Genomic DNA, 23,573 nt, shown 5'->3' with positions numbered 1-23,573 from the left:
CTGCAAAGAAGAAATTCTTATCTCAAGACCTGAACAATCACAGCTGCCTTAGAACAAACTCTCACTAAATATTTATGTAATGAATGGACAGATGGGCTTATGCAGTAAAGAACAGGACATTCAGCTTAGTAATTGGGGGGCTCGGAGGGAAGTGGGGATGCCTATTACTCAGTATTTAATATTCTTTTATTTGCTACTTTCTCTAAAAGCAATAGCCTAAAACCAATAATAAAAGGTCTCAATCTGCTTGAGAGAGAGGAATGTTCTTTCCTAAAGTTAATTAACTTCAAACATATTTTATTAAAACATCTTTTTAGTGTTTTTGGTGTCACATGAGATTGACACTGTGATGTCCCTACCTTCTGCTTTCTATTTCCAATAAGGAAATAAGGGATATGTGCTGACATTTCAATTGAGTGGAGATCAATGCCCATATAACCAGCATCATACAGACAGAGTTTTCCAGGCCATCGGGCTTCTCTGCAACCTCTGAATGAGTGGACAAGTTGATAGAGTCACAGTGTTGACTGGGGGATTGCTCAGAACCCCATGGAAGCAAAGCAGGAAAGGCAGATACAGCAGATACCCCAGGCTAGTGTTCCACAAGCATTGGGGATGCTTCGAATGCACAGATGATGGGACCCCCACCTCAACCCGACTAAATTAGAATCCCTGGCAGTGGAGCTCAGGGACTTAAATCTCAACAAGTTTCTCAGCTGTTGCTTTTGCCCCATTAAGTTGCGAGAGCACTGACTCAGATGGAACTCACCCCAGAGCTGCACGGAGCAGAGGGAAGGGGCCCAATGTGAAGAGGGCTGTACCAGGCTTATTCAAAATCTAATGCTCTGTAAGCTGTCAAATCATAAACCCTACTCCCCGTGTTTTGATTCCATGTTCACAAAACACCCTCTGGAAATTTAGTTTCCATGTAACTAAATGAGGAAATTGCAGATCAAGCCAATATGGCTTGGGGACTTTTCAGTATAAATTTTCACATTGCTAATTCACAAATGATTATAGTTGTTGATTTAATAATACCTGTGAGCATTGTTTCTGTGATTTAAACTGAGTCTTACAGATTAATGATTCTTGGAATATATTAAGCTTCTGGACATGGTGCGGGGCGAATAGAGAGATTCTGGATTATTATCTTGTGGATCTTTCTTGGAACCTCTCTGGCTTCCTCTATCCCTTCTCCCTATCTCCGTCTGTCATATCTTTATCAAACATTTATAATGTGTTGGTAGGAATTTTATCTGATGCATTTAAACCCATAAACTGTCTAGACAGGTTCTGTTTAGTCATGCAGAGTTCAAATGGTGATGTCCCTAAAAAAAAAAAAAAACAAAAACAAAAAAAAAAAACAAAAAACAACCAAAAAAAAAAAAACTTAATGACAGAATCTTCCTTCTTTTTTTCCAATAGGAGTAGGGCCAAACCCAGATCAGGGGTGACTTTGCCCAACATATCTGACAATATCTGGTGACATTTTTGAAGGTGAGAGATGCTGCTGGTACCCAGTGGATGGCAGTCAGAGGGGTGCTACCAACCTACTATACACATGACAGCTTCCTATAAAAAATAATTATCCAGTGTGTTCGTATATGGGGACCCTCTGTGTTTTCTGCTCATTTTTCAAACAGCTCTAAAAATAAACTCCATTTAAGACAGACAATTATCTAACTGAAAACAGTAATAGCACCAATGTTGAGAAAGCTTTGCCCTGAGGGAAAACTCTTGAGGAAAGCCACAAGCGTTCTTTCTTAAGTCCTGAATCCATTTTCAACTTTTGTACAATGCTAGCTATTGTGAAGGAGAGGAATTATGTGCACATATGCTTCTACAGAGTCCAAGTACATATCTATTTCTTTTTAAAACCAGAAGAAGATGCTATAACTAAGTGGCATATGTTCCTCAATCTCACCCCTAAGAGGAAGTATTAGCTAATATAGCTATACCACATATCAGAATAATGGTGAGGTGAGAATTGAATTTACTATTAAAATTGTGAACTTCTATCAACAGAGGCAAAATGAATTAGGAGTATTAGATAAGAAACTTGGTTTTGGAATTGGCTCCACTGGCTGACCCACTTTGTGTGTCTGAGGGGGTGGGGTTCATTTTTGATTTCTAGAATCTGTATTTTCCTCAGCACATGAGTCCTCTAGACACACACATTCTATGTGCCATATGTCCTCTTTTGGAATGACTTTCATTTAATTTCTTCCCTTCTTTGGAAATGGTATATTTTTGTTTTCACTGTGGTCCTTAAAGAATGGTCTTTTGACTCTTTTTTTTTTAAAGATTTACTTTTTATGTATTTGAAAGACAGAGTTACAGAGAAAGGCAGGGAGGGACAGAGTAAGGTCTTCTATTTCCTGATTCTTTCCCCAAATGGTCACAATGGCTGGGGTTGGGCCAGGCCAAAGCCAGGAGCTAGGTCTGCCACATGGGTGTGGGAGCCCGAGGACTTAGGCCATCCTCCCCTGCTTTCCCAGGTGCATTAGCAGGAAGCTGGATCAGAAGTGAAGCAGCTGGGACTCAAACTGACACCCATATTGGATGGCAGCACTGTAGGCCATTGCTTTAACCCACTGTGCCACAGCACCAGCCTTGGGTCCTTTGTCTAAATAATCTTCTTGTGGATAGTGATCTTTGCTAACGCCATGAAAACTCTTATCAGAGGAATGTATCTTCTGGAAAAAGAATTCTGTGAAATTTAGAAATGCACTTAATATAATCTACTTCAAGGAGTTAAAGAATCTACTCTTTGGGGTAAGGCCATCAATAGTTACCTTAAGGGAAAAAATTACAGCTTTCTTTTGCACAGCGGTTGTGTGGTAGGAATACAGGCAGCAAGTGAGTGACAGTTTGGGAATGGAAAAGTACAAATTTGGGGGAGTTACTGAATGCATACTTCAAGGCAGTGGATAAAAGACATTCAACAACATCAACTGTGCCTTGAGTGACTCAGTAGTAAGATGAGAGAAAACAGCTATTTTTTTTTACAAGGACAAAGTCAAATAAATGAAAATTAACTATCTGTTAGCATTGACATATGCCAATAGGACAGCAGGAGAGAATCATGATTAACTAAATACATGAAAGAACGAAGCTCACTGTACCCAAACAGAACATGGATACTTTCTAGAAAGCCTGCACCTCCCCACGACTTATAGTTTTCACCCACTGATCTTCTCCTTTGGTTGTAACTCTTCAGCTTCTGTCTGACACTCCTTTGTCAAGGAGGATGGGCTGAAGCACTCTGCTGTTTCCTTCCTAGAGGATGCCTCCACCTCCGTGCTGTTTTATTTGCTGAGGACCTTATCCCCATTGTATCTGCCCTGGAAACTGACACTTGGTGGAACTCCTGGTGGGGAAGTTGCTTCTAGAAGCGCAGTCAGTGCAGGAGGGCACCTTCTCTGGCCTTCTCAGTGTTTCACATTAGTAGATGAGCTTTGCCACATAATGGTTTTGTGTCACTTGCATAAAGCCAGGCTTCCTGGAAGTCTAATGTCAAGTAAGGCCAAGCAGCCAAAGAAACACAAACCTGAAACCCAGCAAAACTGGAATGAGATTCGATTCTCTACTGCAGTCACTCAGTTCAGCATCAAGAGATTACTTTCATAACATACAGAAAACAACTTCAAAGCCTCCTTCCCCATCTCCAATTATCTAACAAGACACACAAGCTGTTGGGAAATTTTTCTTCTCTGTCCTCCAATACTTTCTCCAAACTCAGCTCATATTAGTCTGAGTACCTCCTACTTTTCTCGATCTCTTAAAACTTCCCATCCAGTGCTGCTCTTCCATTTGAATCCAGAGAAAACTCTTCTTTCCAAGTATTTTCAGTTCTTTTTTTCTATCCATTATGTGAATCAACAAAATAAAACAGCTAAGCACCTGTGAAGCAGTGAAAGCCTGCAGCATTTTTTAAAGATAAAATTGACCAAACCCACACTTTCCATTACAAAAACACATATACGTGCACACAGTAGTAAGGAATTCTGTTCTTCTTGAAGGGAAAACGACTCAATTTTTAGGTCAAAGTGGAAAAAAAAAGACCTCTACAGTGGATTGGAATTTTGGAGACCTAGAGCAGAAAAAACTATTTTAGCAGATCCCATAGAAAGTGTGATTCCATCCTGTAAGCGAGCTTTTCAAGTGTGTGGTATTGATTATCAAAACTGCATTTTGTTTGTTTTGTTCATACTTATTATTTCTCACCACCACAACCTCCTCCTATCCAAAATGATATATTTATTTATTTGAAAGGCAGAAATAGGAGAGAGAGAGAGAGAGAGAGAGAGAGAGAGAATGAAGAGAGAATCTTCTATCTGTTGGTTCACTCCCCGAATGGCCACAATGACCACAGCTAAGCAAGGCCAAACCAGGAGCCAGGACCTTCTTCCTGGTCTCCCACGTGGGCCCAGGGCTCAAGCACTTGGGCCATCTTATGCTGCTTTCCCAGGTGCATTAGCAGGCAGCTGGATTGGAGGTGGAACAACCGGCACTTGAACTGGCATCCATATGGGATGCCTGCACTGCAGGTGGAGGTTTAGCCTTCTATACCACAGTGCTAGCCTGGCCCTCCCTCTGTCTTAAGGGAACTAATCTCTAGGCAGAAAGTGAGACATTTCTTTAGGCTTTTATCCAAAAGGGATCTTCTTGCCAACTCTAGTGAGTTAGCACCTTTGGAGTGGGGGTTTCATTGACCCTTTGGAGGTCTCAGTCTGAAGGTCTTGGAACTCAGAGTAAGCCCTATACTGGTTAGGATTTTAAAGATGTTGGTTAGAACCTGGGACAGGAAGCAGATGATGGGAAGCATCTTGTTTTGCCAATAGACAAGAAGAGCAATGTGTCTTGTTACTGTGAGCATGTAGATGTGCATTTTGCAAGGAAAAGTATAAGTTTCTTAATCCTTTGTCTTTAAACTCACAAAACTATTAAGTGCCAAGTGAAGTGATACATCTGGTAACATAGGAGTTCAGGTAACTAGGAGATGACAGCAAATTGAGTTGGTCCTAGAGAGAGAAAGTGAGACGAACTGGGCCTTGAATAATAAACCAGGCGGTAACTAAAGACCTAACCATGAGCTGCTCTGCTTTACGTATTTCAATATTTTTAATTTGAAAAAAAATGCCCAAATATTACAAGTTTGATCTTCACGCGCAGGTTAATTACATTGTACCCCATGAACATATATAACTGAATTGTTTTAAAAATCCTCTTTTCTGCATTCTTATACATTTTCTGTGGCATTCCATAGATTAGGTGTATTAAATGCATTTTTTTTACCTAGAATATCTTCAGTTTACCATAGGTTTATCAAGATGCGACCTCATAAGTCAGGAAATCTTTACTGTTCACTTAGCATCAGAGGTTGTTAATAAGTCAAAAGAAGTACAGGAATGGCCTTCAGAGACCATGCATTTAAATTTGAGCACTTGTTTTATTTACTTCCTATTCTATTTTCCACATGTTGGGGTGTATCTTTAAAAAATGAAACATCTGAGTTTTAAAAACTCGTGTACTTGATGGCATCATATTTATCAATAGGGAATTTCAATTTTTTGTCACACTTCTAAAACATTAAAAGCATTTTTGAAGAATTCATGTTATTCTCCATTGCCCCTTCAGGATCATTACTTTGCTTTCCCACATTTCTCAAAAAATCGAAGAATTATTTCCGGGATCATAGCATGCAGCTTTGTTACCCTATGATTGGAAACAATGTAATCATAGGTAATTCGTCATGTTACTGACACACACACTTAGAGGATTGTGATACCTAGTTCAGTCATCATCTCTCCATCAACTCCTACCCACAATCATGGAAGAATTTAATTTCCAAAGAAAATTAATTATTCTAGATGTGAATCTTAGGTTAAGATCACTTTAAATCAAATTCTTTTTATCTCGTTAGTAGCCATTATTAGATTCTCTGCAATGTTGAATTAAAAACAATAACGTTTATATTTTTCTCTATAACAAACCCTCATTCTTCACTCTTTTATCTACTTCACTACATCTGCTATTTAACTGAGATCCCCTAGGTCTTTGCTCTCTTTAATTTCAATTGATTAATACTCTAAGGGCTCCCTTTCTTCCTTTTACAGCTTACATACCTCAGCCAAACCATTTCAACCAGACTCCCCCAATAATGCAGTTTTTTTTTTTTTAAAGATTTATTTATTTGAAAGAGTTACACAGAGAGGAGAGGCAGAGAGAAAGAGAGAGAGAGGTCTTTCATCTGATGGTTCACTCCCCAATTAGCTGCAACAGCTAGAGCTGTGCCAATCTGAAGCCAGGAGCCAGGAGCTTCATCTGGGTCTCCTATATTGGTGCAGAGGCCCAAGGACTTGGGCCATCATCTACTGCTTTCCCAGGCCATAGCAGAGAGCTGGATTGGAAGAGAACCGGTCTCGAACCGGTGCCCATATGGGATGCCAGCGCTTCAGACCAGGGTGTTAACCTGCAATAATGCAGTCTTACCAGCTGGTATTCAGCTTGTCTGACATGAGAAGCCACCAGATGGCATTCATCATGCCTACCTTTTCTCCACCTCAAAGACTAGGGAAGCCTGCTAATGCCTTTCAAAACCTCAAAATGTTTTCTAACTGGATGTGCACATGCATGATGTCTAGTATCAGCTGAGATTTTTCTGTGGGGTTGAATTTCTTATTCTTGGAAAGGTCATGCTCCCTTCCGCTTCCTACCCCTCCATTCGACTCAACACCACACTTTAACTCAAGTCCCTCACCCTGCTTTCTGGCAGCATACCTTGTCTCCAACTCCCTAGTGCAAAGAAACCAGCAAGCTCCTTCTGCTGCCTTCTCTCTTGCTTCTCCTTTCGCAGGGACAGTGTTTAAACTTTCTTTGTAAAACTACTCCCTCACCAACACTACTGCTTCCTCCAAAAGCTTGCCAGCAGTTCTTTTCCTTTCTAGTGTTTTGTGTCTCCTTCTCTACTAGTAAATATGTTCATGTCCATTCTTTTGAGCTGTTTCTGAAGTCTATTACTTATGCTTTTTATGATTTTTATATACTTTCTAAACTTTTGTGCTTTCGTCATCAGATATAAAAACAAACCACTGTATCAGTCTCTACTTTTACTTTCATTGGATAAACTTCTTAAAATAATGCCATCTTATACTGATTATTTCTATTTTCTCCACTCTAATTTGTTACTTAGGCACATGCTGCCATCTCTGTCATACTATGCCACCTTTTGCTCTCACCAACAATTGTCACCAACAATTCTCCAGATAACAAACAAGAATTTTCCTTACTTTCCCTCCCCCTGTCACAAGCCAGTCACTATTTACAACTCCTGCGCTTCTGATACAAGGTCTCTGGCACCTACATCTGTGCCTTTCAGTGATGCAGTCACACGAATGACATCCATGATTGGGGTCTTGCTTAAGTTCCCAAATCATATCTCAATCCTCCTTTGAGTATCTCCTCCTGGGTATGCTGCAGAGACATCAAGCATCTCAAATTCTAAAAGTCAAAACCAGAAGCAATCCTCTCTTCCCCTCAAAACTTTTTCCTTTTTCTTTGTTTTCTATTTGATTGATGACAATTAATATTATAGTCTCATCTTGCACCTCAAAGGGTCATTCTCTTTTACATAATTTACTTGTCAAGTCCAATTATTTACCAAATTATATTACTTCTAACAAATGCATAGAACACATTTTACACTTTCTGCCTTCACTACAATGGAGCCATGTTAGTGTAGAACAACTATTTTCTAACACTTTTATTAGGTGGCTGTTCAATTCACAAAAAATAACTAACAGCTCCAATAGATAAGACCTTTAACGTCCATAACTCTGTCAGCTAGTTTGTTTGCTGAACATGCATGATTGACCCAAGCTAAGCCAATCAAATTATTTTTCCTTGAAATTTTATTTATTTACTCCTGGAATAGAATGAATGACTTAGGATTAGTATAACTGGCATATATTAATGCTATCACTTTATGAAGTCTGCCTATGACTTCTATGGCTCCCAATTTCTGTCAATGTCTTAGTTGTTTAACAATATATTCGATGAGGTGAAATAACTCAACACTTTACAACAAAGTCTGGAGGCCTTTTTTCTCTACTTTTACTACTTTTTAAATATACTTGCTCTTACTCCTCAAAACACCCTCAATCTATGCTGTAATGTTTATGACATTGCCATTGGAATTATTTTTCTGAAATATAAGGTAGGTCTTATTTCTTTTCTTTTTTTTTTTTTTTTTTTTTTTTGACAGGCAGAGTGGACAGTGAGAGAGAGACAGAGAGAAAGGTCTTCCCTTTGCCGTTGGTTCACCCTCCAATGGCCGCCGCGGTAGCGCGCTGCGGCCAGCGCACCGCGCTGTTCCGATGGCAGGAGCCAGGTGCCTATCCTGGTCTCCCATGGGGTGCAGAGCCCAAGCACCTGGGCCATCCTCCACTGCACTCCCCGGCCACAGCAGAGAGCTGGCCTGGAAGAGGGGCAACCGGGACAGGATCGGTGCCCCGACCGGGACTAGAACCCGGTGTGCCGGCGCCGCAAGGCGGAGGATTAGCCTGTTGAGCCACGGCGCCGGCCTATTTCTTTTCTTAAATTATTCAACAGAGACTTCATTACCTGGTATATAAAACCTAATTTTAAAACTAAGCATAAAATAGCTTTCAAAGTCTGGGTTCTTCTTCCTTCCAAGTGTTATCCACCGTTACTTCTCTTGATTATAGGAGGCGACTTTAAAAAGTTTGTGGCGAATACAACTAAAAGCATGGATTTCTTGTGTTGCAAAAATTTGAGGTACATTTTTTATATATGGAGAATGTATATTATGAAAAAATACATGAATTTGAAAAACATTTTTGCACCAAAATGCTCTTATACTTTAACTCTATTTTTGCGGGAAGACTTTGAAGTCCCTATAATGAGAATTGGAGCCCTATCACTTGTTAATTGTGGGTTTCTGTGCACTTCCCCAGATCTCCCTCCCTGCTTAGGATTAGTACTGTCATAAGAAGGAGGCTGACAGAATACAGGACGCCATTAGAAAGCTTGAGGATTCTTGGTGACATCCTACCTCTCTCAGGCAGCTTCCAGGATGGGATATACTCTGACAGGAGAGTGCGTCATGAACCCGTAAACTGAAATCAAATGAGAGGAATTGGTTACAACACTGGACATGTCAGAAATCAAAGGTGGTATCTCTCTCATTTCCAGCTACATGGTTAATAGTAGACACAGACATAAACCTCTGTCTATGCCAGCCTAGGGAGAGCAAGAGTGCAAGTGCAAGTGCTGTTAGAGTGTGGATGTGAGGAGGACTGGGGAGACAACTTGGGGACATACAGAGTTCTCACAAGCAATGACTAAGTCAGAATAGGAAAGGGCCCCTGGAGCTGAGTCCCATTAATTCAGATTCTGCTCATTTCTTGATCTTGACTGCCGCTGAGTCTTGTTCATAATGATTGCTGAGGTGGTTAGAAGTAAGGATCAATTATCAAAAAAAAAAAAAATGCTTTTAAAACCCAATAGACATTTGGATTCAGGAACAACGTTGGGCAGGAGGTTTGAGAGATTGGTCAAGGATATTGAATGAATAAGTACAGTGAGTCAGTCTGAGCATATGTGAGTAAGCGACTAAGAAAGCAAGAAACAAACCACGTTGAGCAAAGGTTAATTAACATGTAAATTTGGCAAGCACTTAAAAATTTGGACAGTCTAAAACTTTTAAAATGTTGCCACTCTAATACGCCCTTAGGATTCTATTTATTAATTGTCATCTGCTAATTGTCCAATCATAATGAAGTGAAATAGTTTCCCCAAAGCTTTGGGTATTAAATATAATTTAAAAATTCACTCCCTGTGAAAATCTATTATTTATTATTTATTTACTTAGGCTTTTGTTCTGTCTAGGTCAACCACCCTTGGTTTTTGTTTTGTGTGTTTTTTTTTTTTCTTTTTGGCTCAAACCAATATTTTCAGCCTTATTATGATTACTATACTGCTTTATGAAAAGAAAAAATATTCATTTTAATTTATTTAAAAGGCAGAGAAGGTGAGAGAGAGAGAGAGAGAGAAACTTCCATTCACTGGTTCACTTCCTCAGATGCCAGCAAGAGCTGGGGCTGGGCCAGGCCAGAACCAGGAGCCAGAAACTCAACCTGGTCTTCCACATGGGTGGCAGGGACTCAAGTACTTGAGCCTTCACCTGCTGCCCCCAGGGTTCACATTAGCAGGAAGCTGGATCAGACGCAGAAAGGGATCCAATCATAGGCACTCTGATACAGGATTCAGGCATCCTAGGAGGCAAGTTAACCTGCTGAGCCACAATGGCCAACACCTATCTCCACTGTTCAATGTTCCTGTGATATTATAAATGAAAACCCAACTCACTCTTACCTTATCAAAATCATGTGCTAGGTTTTGTGGTAAATAGGAAAACTACTTTTAAGATTCAAATATGAATATACTCTTGTTTTTTTAGCATCCTAATATTGACCAATGGTGAATTTGGCTTTGGCAGAACACACTGTCACCTTTATGAATATTTCAGGATGAGCAGTGTTCATGTAACTTGACATCACCTTACATTTATGACTTTACATTATTGCTCTTAATAAAATAACTATTAAAATGAAGCAATCATAATATTTACCAAAATATCCATTATAGATAAAATGAAATTAAAGGTATAAGGAAAAGGAAATTTCTAATTATTCTTCCCCAACCTGGGTAGGAAATAGCCAAATATGGGTGCATTTTCATACAGTTAATTTTCTAAAGCTGATTTTTGGTTTGTTCTTTGTCTACTGCCAACCTAGAAGATGTACAAATGAATTGTGATATAACCAGATTGTATGAAGTGCATAGAAGTCATAGAAAAGTAGACTCTGTAGGGTTTCAGTATAAAGGAAATCAGCTAGCAGTAGAGGAGATAAGACATGAGCCCTTAAAACCATGTTGCTAGTCGGCAGAGTATGCTCACCATAATGATGAGATTGAGATTGACTGCTTTCCACAGACCTTGCTGGCTTTCTCATTGACAGATACTTTCACATCTACTCCAGCTCCCAAATTCTCTATTTCACTGGAATATCCAAATATGACACTCTCTCATGATCCATTCAATCCTACCTGAATTGTGACTGCCAAGAGTCTCAATGATTTTCCTCTCGTCTAAAATATTTCACTAACCACTGAATTGTGTTTAACTATCACTTAAGTACAGTCAATGTAATACTGCTTAATGGTGTAGCATGTTTTAAAATCTTTATTCCCTATGTGGATTGTCAACTTTGGAGAGCAGGCATAATAATTTATACTTTTATAGTGTCCACCCTTAGAAAATTCTGAGCATACTTATTACCTGAACTACAGTATCCCACAGTCCTGCCAAAGAAGGAGAAAAAACATAGTGAAGAGATAACCCGCACTAATTAATCAAAGTCTTCCTGCGGAATGGGCTAATAAGTGCTCAAGTGATTCATTTACTGATGCTTGAATTTATATCACTGTTCAAGGAAAGGAGAAGAAAGAGGAAGTAGAGGTGGTGGTAGGGAAATCACCTAGAAAGAATTCTGTATAGACCTCCAGTAATTATTGTTATTATTCCTTTTGAAAAGTTGCTTTGTCCTAAATATGCTTTACAAGGTGCTGTATACTCATCAGTATACCAAGACACAGCTTCTTCTAACAACTGACTACCAGTGCACTGAATCTGCAGTTTGCTTCTCTTTCTGTCTTTGGGCCAAAAAAAATTGGTTACTATTCTCCTAATTTCCTGTAACTGCCATTGTTATCATTCATCTCTCCAGATATTTTCAATGAGTTTTACATAGAAGCCTAAATGTAGCCCCAATACCAGATAAGATATACACTCAAAGAAATATATGAATACTTGAATTGAAAGTTATGCAATTTCAAGATGAGTTGTGTTATTTAATTAAATCCTTTTTTAAAAAAAATTTCTTAAATATCCAAGATAATTGAACACAATAGGGGCTAATGTAGTGGAACATGTGGATAAATTTTAAAATTCAAATATGAAAATTAAATATTTTAATGAGCATCAAGTATAAAAAGCAGTAAGCACAGAAAGAATGGTTGGTGAATATTGTTTAAGGACATGCTGCAGCACACCCAGAATCTGCCTGAAGTTACATGTAGGTACGCCAATTGCTGTTTTTCATCCTCAGTTTATTCTTTCTTCTCCAGCTTGTTTGAGTAGTAATTGAACTTTATGTATTGCTTCATTTGAGGGTGGCTTACGAGTCAAATTCTCAAGAACAGATCCTGACTTACGAGAGACTAATACATACGAAGAAAGTTTTAAGAAAGTTAATAAATTCATAGCGAAGGTAATTATAGGCTACTGAACTTTGCTATATATCACTTAACATTCATTAAGCACACGTTTGTGCCAGGCTTTGACAAAATGATTTTATGAGTACATAAAACATTTACTTAACAAGTATCTAACAAGTGCCCAGCATATGCTATACAGTATCTTATCTACTCCTCATTGTACCTCTATAAAATAAGGATTCTTAACTAACCAAGCACCAAAAAGGAAACCTGTTGAAATGAAATGGACACTATTAGAAAGAGTGACTTGATCGGCCCTTGTCCTGACTGTTGATGTACAACTTAATACTTTATCCCTTTTAGTATTTTTTTTGTTCTATTGTCAACAATTTCTGACAAGGAAACAGTTTTCAAATAATGAAACTGTCCATGGTCAAATAATTAGAAAGTGGTAGAGTCAGAATTCTGACTTCAGAACCCAAGTTCTTAAATCAGATGCCATACTGAAAAGTTATACACTTTTGCCTCATTTGTATAGAATTGTCAAATTTTCATTTACTCCCCTTCTCCCTGTTCTTAACTTGTGGTAAGATTTCCCCTCTTAATTTGCTTGTAAGTTCTCTAAAGCCCTAGTTTGTAGCATTTGTTGAGTTTCTGTAGTGTAAATATTCACACCATGACTGATTTTAAGTTGTCAATGTGTGAATCAGGAGGTATACGGATATCCAGATTTATGAAGTACAGAGAAATTCAAACAATATTAACCTAAGGAAGCATAAAATAGTTTTTGGGTCCACATTAGAAAAAGCTTACAATATTGAGTTTCCAGTCAAAGTTAAGGGAGTTATTTGCTTTACCTAAATAAGCCCTTAATATGTTTGTAACTCTGAAAATATAGTGAACATATATATCACTTGACAGAGATGTTATGTCTTAAGTTGTCGCAAGGAATAGTATTATTATGCCAAGGAAGGCCATTTTGCAATATTTAGTGTTCTGGAAAGTTCATTGTTTGCTTTATATATACAGGCCATTAATATGCAATATCCTTACATGAGATACAGAAAAAGCAAACATTATGTGAAAAAAGACAAATACTACAAGGCATGTTATACTCAAAATGCCAAAAGCTACAGAAATGAGAGAATCTTAAAAGTAGCAAGAGAGAAGACTCTTCACATATAACAGAAATTCTTATAGGCTATCAGCAGAGTTCTCAACAAACATTTTGCAAGCCAGGAGCAAATGGAAATGACATATTCAAATTTTCTAAAGAAGACAACTGCCAACCAAGAATACTGTATCTGTCAAGGCTCTTCTTGACAGGGAGAGGGAGAGGGAGAGGGAGAGGGAGAGGGACAGGGAGAGGGAGAGGGAGAGGGATGAAGGAAAAATAAAGACATTCCCAGAAAGATAAATACTGAGGGAATTTATGCTAAAGGGAGGTCTTTCAGTTGAAATGTAATGATGCTAATTAGCTACATGAAACCATATGATAGTAAAAAACTCAATGGCAAATGCAAATACATAGTCCAATTCAGAATATCTAATACTGTAATAAACTCTAGTGTAAAGGCTAAAATTCACATCAAAACATTAAATGGGGGGGGGATCAAAGTGCAATTTCTGTGTGTGATCAAAGTTAAGTTGTTATCAGCTTAAAATAACCTGTTAAACTATAAAACATTGTATGTAAGCCTCATAGGAAGAAATGTGTACCATCAGTTTCTGTAGGCTGGTCCTAGTATACCAGCATTTCTACCTTGTCACAATGGGCCCATGGTAGTTGAGAATACAATCCAGAAGGAAACAACTCTATGCATTGAGGGATTGGACACTGTAACATTTTCAATACATTAAGCTTATTCCTGAAAAAAATACCTAGAGAAGACATTATTTTCTCTGTAAATTTTATGGTAATCATTAAAAACCTAGGAAGACTTTGAGTAGCTACTTAGACAGTGAGCTGACTCCAAAGTTCTAGAGTTGAAAACAAGAAGTTTGTCTAGCTGAATCTTCAGAAGTAAATGGTAGATCATTGACCTGGCTGGGTGATAATGTGCTACACTGATTATCTGACAGGCCAGTTAGACCCTTTCACATGTATTGGTAAGAAGAAACAAGTAACAACACAGTGACTAAAACTATTCCTAGAAACTCATCGATGAAGAGCTATAATGTATGATGTACATTCAGCATTTCCAGTGAAAACTGCTCCTGGGAAAAGTGCCACACCACTGTTGGCCTCTGCAATCTGGCACAGCACTCGTCTGCTGAAAGGAATCGCCATCCGCAGCAACTCTCACCTCTGTGTGTGCGGACTGCCGAGCATCAGTCATCAGGAGGGGCTGAAGGCACAGGAAGCTTGGATACCCTGAGGTGATGCCTGGGAGAGGCTGCATGGAACCCATCCAGGCCCCAGCTCTGAGTACAATAAAAAGCCAAATCCTTCCCCCCCCCCCCTTTTTTTCCTTAGGAGACTCAAGCCCTTCCATAATGACTTGGATGCCTGCCAAGCTCTCCCCAGAAAGTCCCATTATATGAGTAATAAACCTATTCATGCCCTCCGGATGTGTATGTGTGTGTATGTCACCATTGTCCTAAATACCCGAACAGATACTGAGCAAGAGATTGAACCCTCCCTCAACAGAGCAACTATGAAGTACGAAGAATCAAACCATTTATTAATACCCAGCAGAGCCAGGAAGACCTATGGAGTCTGCACAGTTACAGGAAGGAACACCACAGGCTTTCTTACTGTCTTCACGGGTGGTCTGGGGAGGAAAGAAAGGGACAAGGACTGAAAGGTGAGACATTAAAATGCAGTCATTCTGTGTGAGTATTAAAACAGTCAAGTGGGGGCTGGCACCGTGGCTCACTTGGTTAATCCTCCGCCTGCAGTGTCGGCATCCCATATGGGCGCCGGGTTCTAGTCCCGGTTGCTCCTTTTCCAGTCCAGCTCTCTGCTGTGACCCGGGAAGGCAGTGGAGGATGGCCCAAGTGCTTGGGCCCCTGCACCTGCATGGGAGACCGGAAGAAAGCACCTGGCTCCTGGCTTCGGATCGGCACAGCGCTGGCCCTGGCGGCCATTTGGGGAGTGAACCAACGGAGGGAAGACCTTTCTCTCTGTCTCTCTCTCTCTCTCTCACTGACTCTAACTCTGCCTCTCAAATTAAAAAGAAACAGACAAGTGTAGATTTATTTCAACATAATGTGTAGATGGATGCAGGTAGGATAAAATAGATGACAGCCATTTATGCTATCATGTAGAAGTTTGTTATATGATTCTATTTGGGAATGATGGAAAATTTCCCTAGGTTAAAAAAAAATATATAGTCTAGTCTAGTATCAAAGCCTGTACAGTGATCTGCCCTCAAGGAGACCCAACAGGCCAGTCCACTGCAGTGGCTTTCAATGTGGTAAGCCTGGGCTTCAGCAGAAGTCAGCTTGTGAAGAGCCCTGGCAGCTCTGCCAAGAGTTGGATCACTGGAAATGGACCTGCCCTGGAGTCGAAGGATGCCCAGGTCAGAGCCACAGATCTTATTGGCTCTAAGCTGAAAAGCCCTTCACTCAGCCCAACTTCCAAAGTGACCACTACAGCTGAGGGGATGGTCAAGTAGGGTCAGCAACATTGCAGGCAGAACTGTAAATTTCTTGTTAGAGATGCCACCTGCCTTTACCTGGCCAGCTCTCCTCCCAGGCCAGCGAAGCAATGAAAGTCAACAGAGTGCCTTCCCCTAGGAGGTTCATACCTCCCTTAGGATATACCCGATGTGAAGAGATAGATAGGTCTGGGCCTCTTAACTTACAAGGCCTAAAGCCCACCAGATTATTATCAAGCCCCTTCTATCAGGTTCTATTTGCCTCTCAATCAGAAAACTGAATTGTAGCTTAGACAGCACCTTTCTTAGCTCCTCTAATAATGACTCTGTCCTTTGTTCTAGACCCTGTCTAGTGCACTTGGGCCTCATTCCTTTGTAATCATAACCTCTACTCTACCACCAATGGCTCTACTCCCAACCTGTGTGTACTGATGGTCCTCTTCCCCACTTAATGCTGTATAATTGTTCAAACCTGGTAAATGCCACTCTTAGGATCATTGGTTACTATCCTCACTCTGTCTTTTAAAGCCTTAACTTCTTAACCAATTTAAGCTTCTCACTATTTGCCAGTGAGGACCCATTTCAGGCTTAGAAATCTATGGTAGGGATGGGGAGAATATCAGATGATGTTTCCTTTCCATTTCTATATTTCTATATTTTCTCAATTGTGCTATCTCTGTATTGCTGCTGGCCGTTCCAGTGATGTATTAAAAAGTTTGGAAGAGAGGAAGGAGTTGAGAAGATTGTAGTCTAGCACAGTTTGCACTTCTAGAGAGGGAGGTGCCCAAACGCTGGACTTTGGGACATTAACTTCTATGGATTCTGCCAGAATTTCTGAATTTTTCAATATGGACCTCCCATATCCCTAATTCCTAGATGAGGTAATGCAGTCTCTGGTTGGCCATTTACAACTCCCATTCCCCCATCCTATCTAAATAGATACACACAGACTCTTCTTGCCAAAGATGCCTCACCCCTGAAAGAAGGGCCATTCTCCAGTCTTTATCAATGTAATTCAAGGCAAGTTATTTTTATGCATCCATTAAGTAAAGGGAGACCCAGAGTAGGAGTAGAACGCTGTGAGCACTCTCTCTGTGTTCTCCCTGCTTTGGGGAAATCTACAGACTGCCTTCATCCCTCAGACTTCTCCAGGTGAGATTCAGATGTTAAAACATTCATCCCTCCAATGGCCGCTGCGTAAATGGCCATTATCTCTAAGAACCATAAGGTCACAAGGTACAAAGATTTCTACAGCTGGCCAATTTCTACACTGCTAAGGAATGGTAGTCAATCCCTCCAGTCTTAGCAAGTGCCCATCCACCCACAAGTGTTTCTCTAAAAGCTCTCCTTGCACAGCCTGTTGGGAGAGAGAGCAGCCTTTTTTTCCTACTGCTAGAAAAGTGATAATCCACACTCTGGCAACTTCCCCAGAGGAAATCTTCATTCCCAATCTTTCTATAGTTAATCTCCTCTTTTTATAAATATTCTAGACCAAGAATGTTTGGTTAAATGTGACCACACCATGTTTTGGATTACCCCTTGGAAATTTTTGTCTAGATGTTCTGGCACCTTCTTTTAGAATGTACAGATAATTAGCACACTTCCTTATCAGCTTTGAAGCCTCAGCCAAAATTATAAAACAACAGGGAATTCACACTTAGCATTTCTTGCATTCACAATCATTTTAATGCAATGTTACTCATGATATTTCAGGGAAAATGCAAATATATCACAAAGTGTTGTTGGTTGTTTTGTAAAACCTCACAGGAATCAATAAAATCATATTTTGTATGATAAACAACAAGCACTATAGAACTGATAGAAATACATAGGATGTTACAGAAAAATGTTCAAGATTTGAATCTACAAATTGCTAGACTCAAGCGATTTCATAGACTCAGAGCCAAAGAAATCAATAGGAGCTGAGGAAAAGCTACCTGTTACCAGTCCACCCTTTTATTACCAAGAAAATCTTTGTTGCATTCAGTCAAGACACAGAAACCAACTTCTTTTCACACCAGAGAACAAGGCAGAGACAGAAAACAAGTACAAAAGTAAAAGGATTGGAGAAAATGCCAGTTCCCAGCACTTAACAATGTTCTTGTCCAAACAGAAAATGCAGAACCTTGCAAGTGCCCATTCTTGCTAACAAGAGATGAAGCTGAGAAACGCACAGCCTCCGTATTAATAAAAAAGCTTTTACACCAATTTACATATAGTGCATATCGTGCATTTGTTAAGAGAAATAGCTCTTGCTCAAGTGACTGTTTAGAAAATTAAAAGCATTTTATGGGTCTATTTAAAAATCCTTCTAAGTTCCACCGTTCTGCCACTCATTGCGGGGTTGGCAGGGGTTCTCTTCTTCATTGCCATCTGGAAGGCAATGTTCACTTTGACTCAGGGGATCAGAGCAGGAGGCGAACCATCTGGATTCCGTGCACCCTCCTGGTGATGTGCAAGAAGGTACTTGGCACAGAGGACAGATTGACATGGAAGTGAAAAGAATCAGGAGAGAAATGAGAGACTGTTAGAGAACATCCCTTCACTTTAGAATCTACTCAACATGGACCTGAGCAGGAGAGGGCCTGCCACCCGAGTTTTGTCCCCCATCCAACCACAAAATTCACTCCATAAAGAAGTAAAGGGGGGGGGCATCTACAGGTTAAGCTTTTTCTGAAGACATTCTTCTGCTTTTGTAAATAGTAACAATGATCAGAGTAACAGTGAAACTCCAACTGCCATGATTCAACACTCCCCTGTCCCAGGTGAGGAGAGGGGTCTTAATGATGCCTGTGGCAGGTCTGGGTGGGAATCTAGACCTCCTAGCCACCACCAGCCCAGACATGTGCAGATCTGTTGGCTGGGCTCCCTCCCCAACAGCCTCCTTGCAATGCAGATCCGCACAGGAGCTGCCTCCTCTAAGGTGAGCAGGTTGCTGTGTTAGTCATTCTCCCTTCACTTTGTCTTAATCCCTCTGAATGTCAGCGAAAGCCAGGCATGAGAAACAGAGTCTCTCCCAAAACAAATCCCTCTCATGTGCTGTCTTTTTGTCTTGTTTCCTTTGTGTATCTGTCATTGCATAATTCTTGCTGAGCCTTCTTGGATCACTCTGAATCCCTGAGCCTGTGTCAAGGGAAAACAAGAGAGCAGAGTTACCTTGTGCACATGGATATGTGACTTCTGGCATTTCAACACTTCTGGAATGGATCCAAATTGAGGTCTGTCTAGTTGAGAACTCCAGAGGCAGAAGAGGGGGGGATTTCAAGTTGGCTCAGAAAGCTTCTATTTCACCTAATAGATGGTTATATAGAAATCAATACAACGTGTGTGCCAATCAAGTGAGATAATGTCTGTGGACGGTTTGAACACCGTATAAACTCTAAATCACATCCCAAAACAAGAGACTGTAAGACACTAGTTAGGGTAGCACTGGGCTTATTAACTGGGTTCTCATCCTGGCTGTGTTACCAACGAGGAAAGCAAAAGTCACTTTATATTTCTAGTCCTAGTTACTACCTCTGTAAAATGAGGAGTTCTTTTCAGCTTTAACATTTTAGGATTCAATCACATTTAGGGAGTTAAACTGGATTTCTGGCACTGCTATTTTGGAAGGCTGATTTTGACCTAAGCATATGCAATGCTAAATATAATGCTTTAACTGCATTTTTGTCTCTGTTTATGGCTTCTTTTATGAAGCCAAGATGAGACTGTTTGATTCAAGGCTAGACAGCCGGGGTGTGCTGAGCACGTTAAAACGGTACTGCCTATGGCTGCAACATTTCTGGAATTGTCCATGGAAAAGCAGAAAGAATCCTAAGCAGGCTGTCCTCTTAATGACTGGGTAACTGCAAAGGTAACGGTTGTATTGAGTGAGTGAAATAAATGACCATTTGAGCTGAAATACCTCTATTTGCACAGACCTTATTGACAGAAGAACATTTGCGAGCAAAAGAAAATTGTTAACTTTGCAACTGGGGCTGCTGAGGTGCCATGAAGAGCCACCGCCAGACGGGAGTTTGTGTTCTGTGGATGTTACCAAAATGTGCAATTAAAATGAACACTGACCATGGCATCCACAACACAATGGGCTTCTGAGATCTGTAAGAACACTAGGAGCTGCAGAACTGTGTTTGGTTTTGTAGACAGATAGTAACTGCAGCTCTTATAGGCAACTTGATGTTTTGGAACATTTATACATTGTACACTGACCACCTCAGGACATTTAGATTATCCATTCTCTCAAACATTTATCCTGTCTTTGTAAGGAGAACATTCCGAATCCACACTTCTAGCTTGGTCAGCCACATGTACTTGTTAGGCAGTGAGGACCAGAGCAGCTCACCGGAAGAACAGGTGGATCCTTGCTGGTGAACAATACAAACCAGCCATCAGTGGACTCCAGCTCCTGGGCCCAGGTGCTGACTGGCTGTACCCACGGCCTCCAGCAAGTGGTGATGGTGGAAGACCCAGCAAAGTGTGAGTCTTGGGCAATCAAATTATGTGTAGACACAGAGAGCCTTTCACATCTAGGGACATGGATAGCAGGTGACAACATATCTACAGAAAGACTGAAGCCACTGTGCCCTGGAAAGTGCAAACTGTGTGCTTAAACAGCTGTTTTGTTTTTTTTTTAACATGAGTTTCATGGACAGAATACACGTCTCTCTCCTCTCTTGGCCCCTGAGAAGCAAGTGAGGGTGGTAGAAAGGAGAGAAGACCCAAAGGTATTCCACTCTGTCTTCATTGAAAATGGGGGAGAGGGACCTGAAATTTTTGTTTGTGAATGCTAGCTGTTAAACAGGGAAAAAGAGCCTCTGTGTCATACGTTCTAGTTTCCAAAGCACTTCCACAAATTACCCTTCACTTTCACTACCTTCTTGCACAGATGTGGAAAAGACGTCAAATGACTTATGCAAATACCACAGGAACTACTCTGATAGATAGTGACGAGAATATTGACCAAACAGAACCCTCCTTCTTCTCTTAATCAACAACTTTTTATCTTCTCTAAGCTAAACAAGGGGTGATTTTGAAGTGATACTCAAATGATGATTAAATTTGTTTTTTTTGAAAGATGATTTATTTTTATTTGAAAGTCAGAGTTACATAGAGAGAGGAGAGGAGAGGGAGGGAGGGAGGGAGGGAGGGAGGGAGGGAGAGAGAGAGAGAGAGAGAGAGAGAGATCTTTCATCCACTGGTTCACTCCCCAATTGGCCACAATGGCCAGAGCTGCGCCAATCCAAAGCCAGGAGCCAGGAGCTTCCTTCAGGTCTCCCACGCGGGTGCAGAGGCCCAATGACTTGGGCCATCTTCTACTGCTTTCCCAGGCCACAGCAGAGAGCTGGATTGGAAGTGGAGCAGCCGGGTCTTGAACTGGCGCCCATATGGGATGCTGGCACTGCAGGCCAGGGCGTTAACCCACTGCGCCACAGCACCAGCCCCTCAAATGATGATTAAATTTGAACAGCTCTTTAAATTTTTAAAATCACTTTTTAGGAAAAAAAAATGCTACCATTAGCACGATGGCATTGAAAATAATTCACTGAGAATGGATCATGTTTTGAGAACTGTTCTAAGCACATTTGCATGTATTGCCAGTTTAATTCTTTTAGGTAAGGAGCATTATTTATCCCAATTTGGGGATGAGGCATCTGAAAAACACAGTGTTTAAGTTACATGCCAAAGGGCCGTGGAGTTCGCGATTGGCAGAGCTTGGATTTGACCCCTAAGGTATCCTGTCCATGTGCTTGCGCTGCTGTCATTATGTACACATCATCAGGACCCAGCTGGATCCCTCCCACCCTGCTATCTATGCCCCCTCACTTCTCACAAGAGGCCTGTGCCAGTAAGTGAGGCTCTACAGGACCTGTCTCATGGCCCAGATGTAGTCTTGCACAATGGCTAGGGTCACTGCTTTGCATCGGATAGAACTGGCTACAAATAGTGGCACAGCAACTAGCTATTTTGATGTCTAAGCCACCTACTGGGATTCAGTTCCTTTTTCTATAAGGGTTGGCAGTACTACCTCTCTTATAGGGTTGGAAGGAATATGAAAACTAGATGCAATAACCATATAAACTCCTGGCAACTAGTGAGGCTTTAATGTGTTGATAATTGGCTTTTTTTGTACTAACCTTTCTGAAAATCTCACTCTTTGGCTGTGTCTGTTTCACCTACCAGTATTTTTCAACAAGGCAGGACAATCACATAATTATTAAGGATCTGCCATATCAGACACTGTGCTGGACACTTGCAATAGAGAGATAAACATGATCTTTGATCACAGGAAGGTGTTTGAGTGGTAAAACAACATTCCCAAAACAATTATAGCAGAAAAAGATCACTGCAGTTTGAATACTGTACTAAGGAGGCAAAGGTAAAGAACTCATTCTACTTGGTGGAGGGGAGGGTCAAGAAAGTTCATGGTTGTACAATAAGCAAGATGAAGAAATTGCTTCACCCTGTATCTTCTCCTTGAGAGGAAGATGGTACCACAGCCTTTCTCTGTAGCCCTAACTGAGGGCATCCAAGACAAGGCAGGAACCTGGTTATTGCTTTCTCTGCCAAAGGAAAGGTAAGACTTCTGTGCCTGGCAAAGACAATGGTTCCCCATATGGCTCAAAAGTTTGGGCTTCAGCTTTCTAAGTCCTCTGTTTTGTTCTTGAGAAGGCCACTTCCTTCATTGTTAAGAGTTGCCATTCAAATGGGCTCTGCTGTGGGAGACAATGGGTGTGATCCATCATTTGCTTTTGTCCTGCTCACTGAAAATACATGTCTTTCATGTGAAATTATGCTCTCAGCTCCACCAATCAACCAGCAAACCAGACAGCCCCAATCTCTCCTGCAGCAGTTTCCTTGGCAACCAGGGCCCAGACAGAGAGCTCGCCAGCTCACCATGGGACCAAGTGAAACCCTGCAGCCCTGTCAGGTGCTCTCTGCTTTTAAGCACTGAGAGACCACACAGGAGACTCTCTCTGGAACAAATGCCAACTCAGGTGCCATCGTTTTTTATTTGAAGAGCACCTTTCATCTGGGAACCTCAAAGCAGGAATGCTTGCACAACATGGGTCTTATCTTATTGAGATGCATGTCATCATTTTCACGTTCCTGTAAGGGATCAGGAGTGGGAAAAAGAATCAAAGGGATCTCCAGTGGGCTTTTTTGTCCTTTTTTTTTTAAATTCCATGTTCCTGACACTCCCTTAGAGTTGCTCTTTTGGTTGCCTGTGAAATTACCATCCTCAAAAGCCATAGTCAGGATCACAGAATATTGTTCAACTCTCCAGTTAGTGCAGCCCCATCAATCCTTCTTAGTCACCAAACCTGAACCCAACTGATGTCCAAATTGGGCGTTTCCCTTGCAGTTAGTCCTCCAGCTTGTCTGGGATTATCAGCAAAGAGGAACTACATCTATGGCAAGAGGATCTTCTCTTCTCTCCCCTTGCCAATTGCTGCTCACACCTATGTGCTCCTAAGGAGCTCCAATGAGAGAAAAATATAGCAGATACCCACTTGGGTAAAGAAAATGTACCTCCTTACAGCAAGGAGGCTCCAACTTTAGTATCCATCCAAGTCACACAGGGGTCATCTGGAGTGACAGATTCTGATTGAGTCCTCCTAGGGCAGCATATTTGGGTCTGCATGTCTGACAAGCTCCCAGATCATGCTA

The 23,573-nt window shown here is 40.8% G+C and overlaps 1 pseudogene; it reads left to right on the top strand.

The window, feature by feature from the left end:
* Window positions 1-20,892, top strand: part of LOC133756568 (5'-nucleotidase domain-containing protein 1-like) — a 60,153-nt pseudogene extending 39,261 nt beyond the window's left edge.
* Window positions 20,893-23,573: the final 2,681 nt, after the last annotated feature.

Source organism: Lepus europaeus, chromosome 3 (genome assembly GCF_033115175.1).
Source record: "Lepus europaeus isolate LE1 chromosome 3, mLepTim1.pri, whole genome shotgun sequence".
Taxonomy (NCBI): Eukaryota; Metazoa; Chordata; class Mammalia; order Lagomorpha; family Leporidae; genus Lepus; species Lepus europaeus.
Note: the sequence above shows the minus strand (reverse complement) of the source record. Positions and strands in the feature narration are given on the sequence as shown.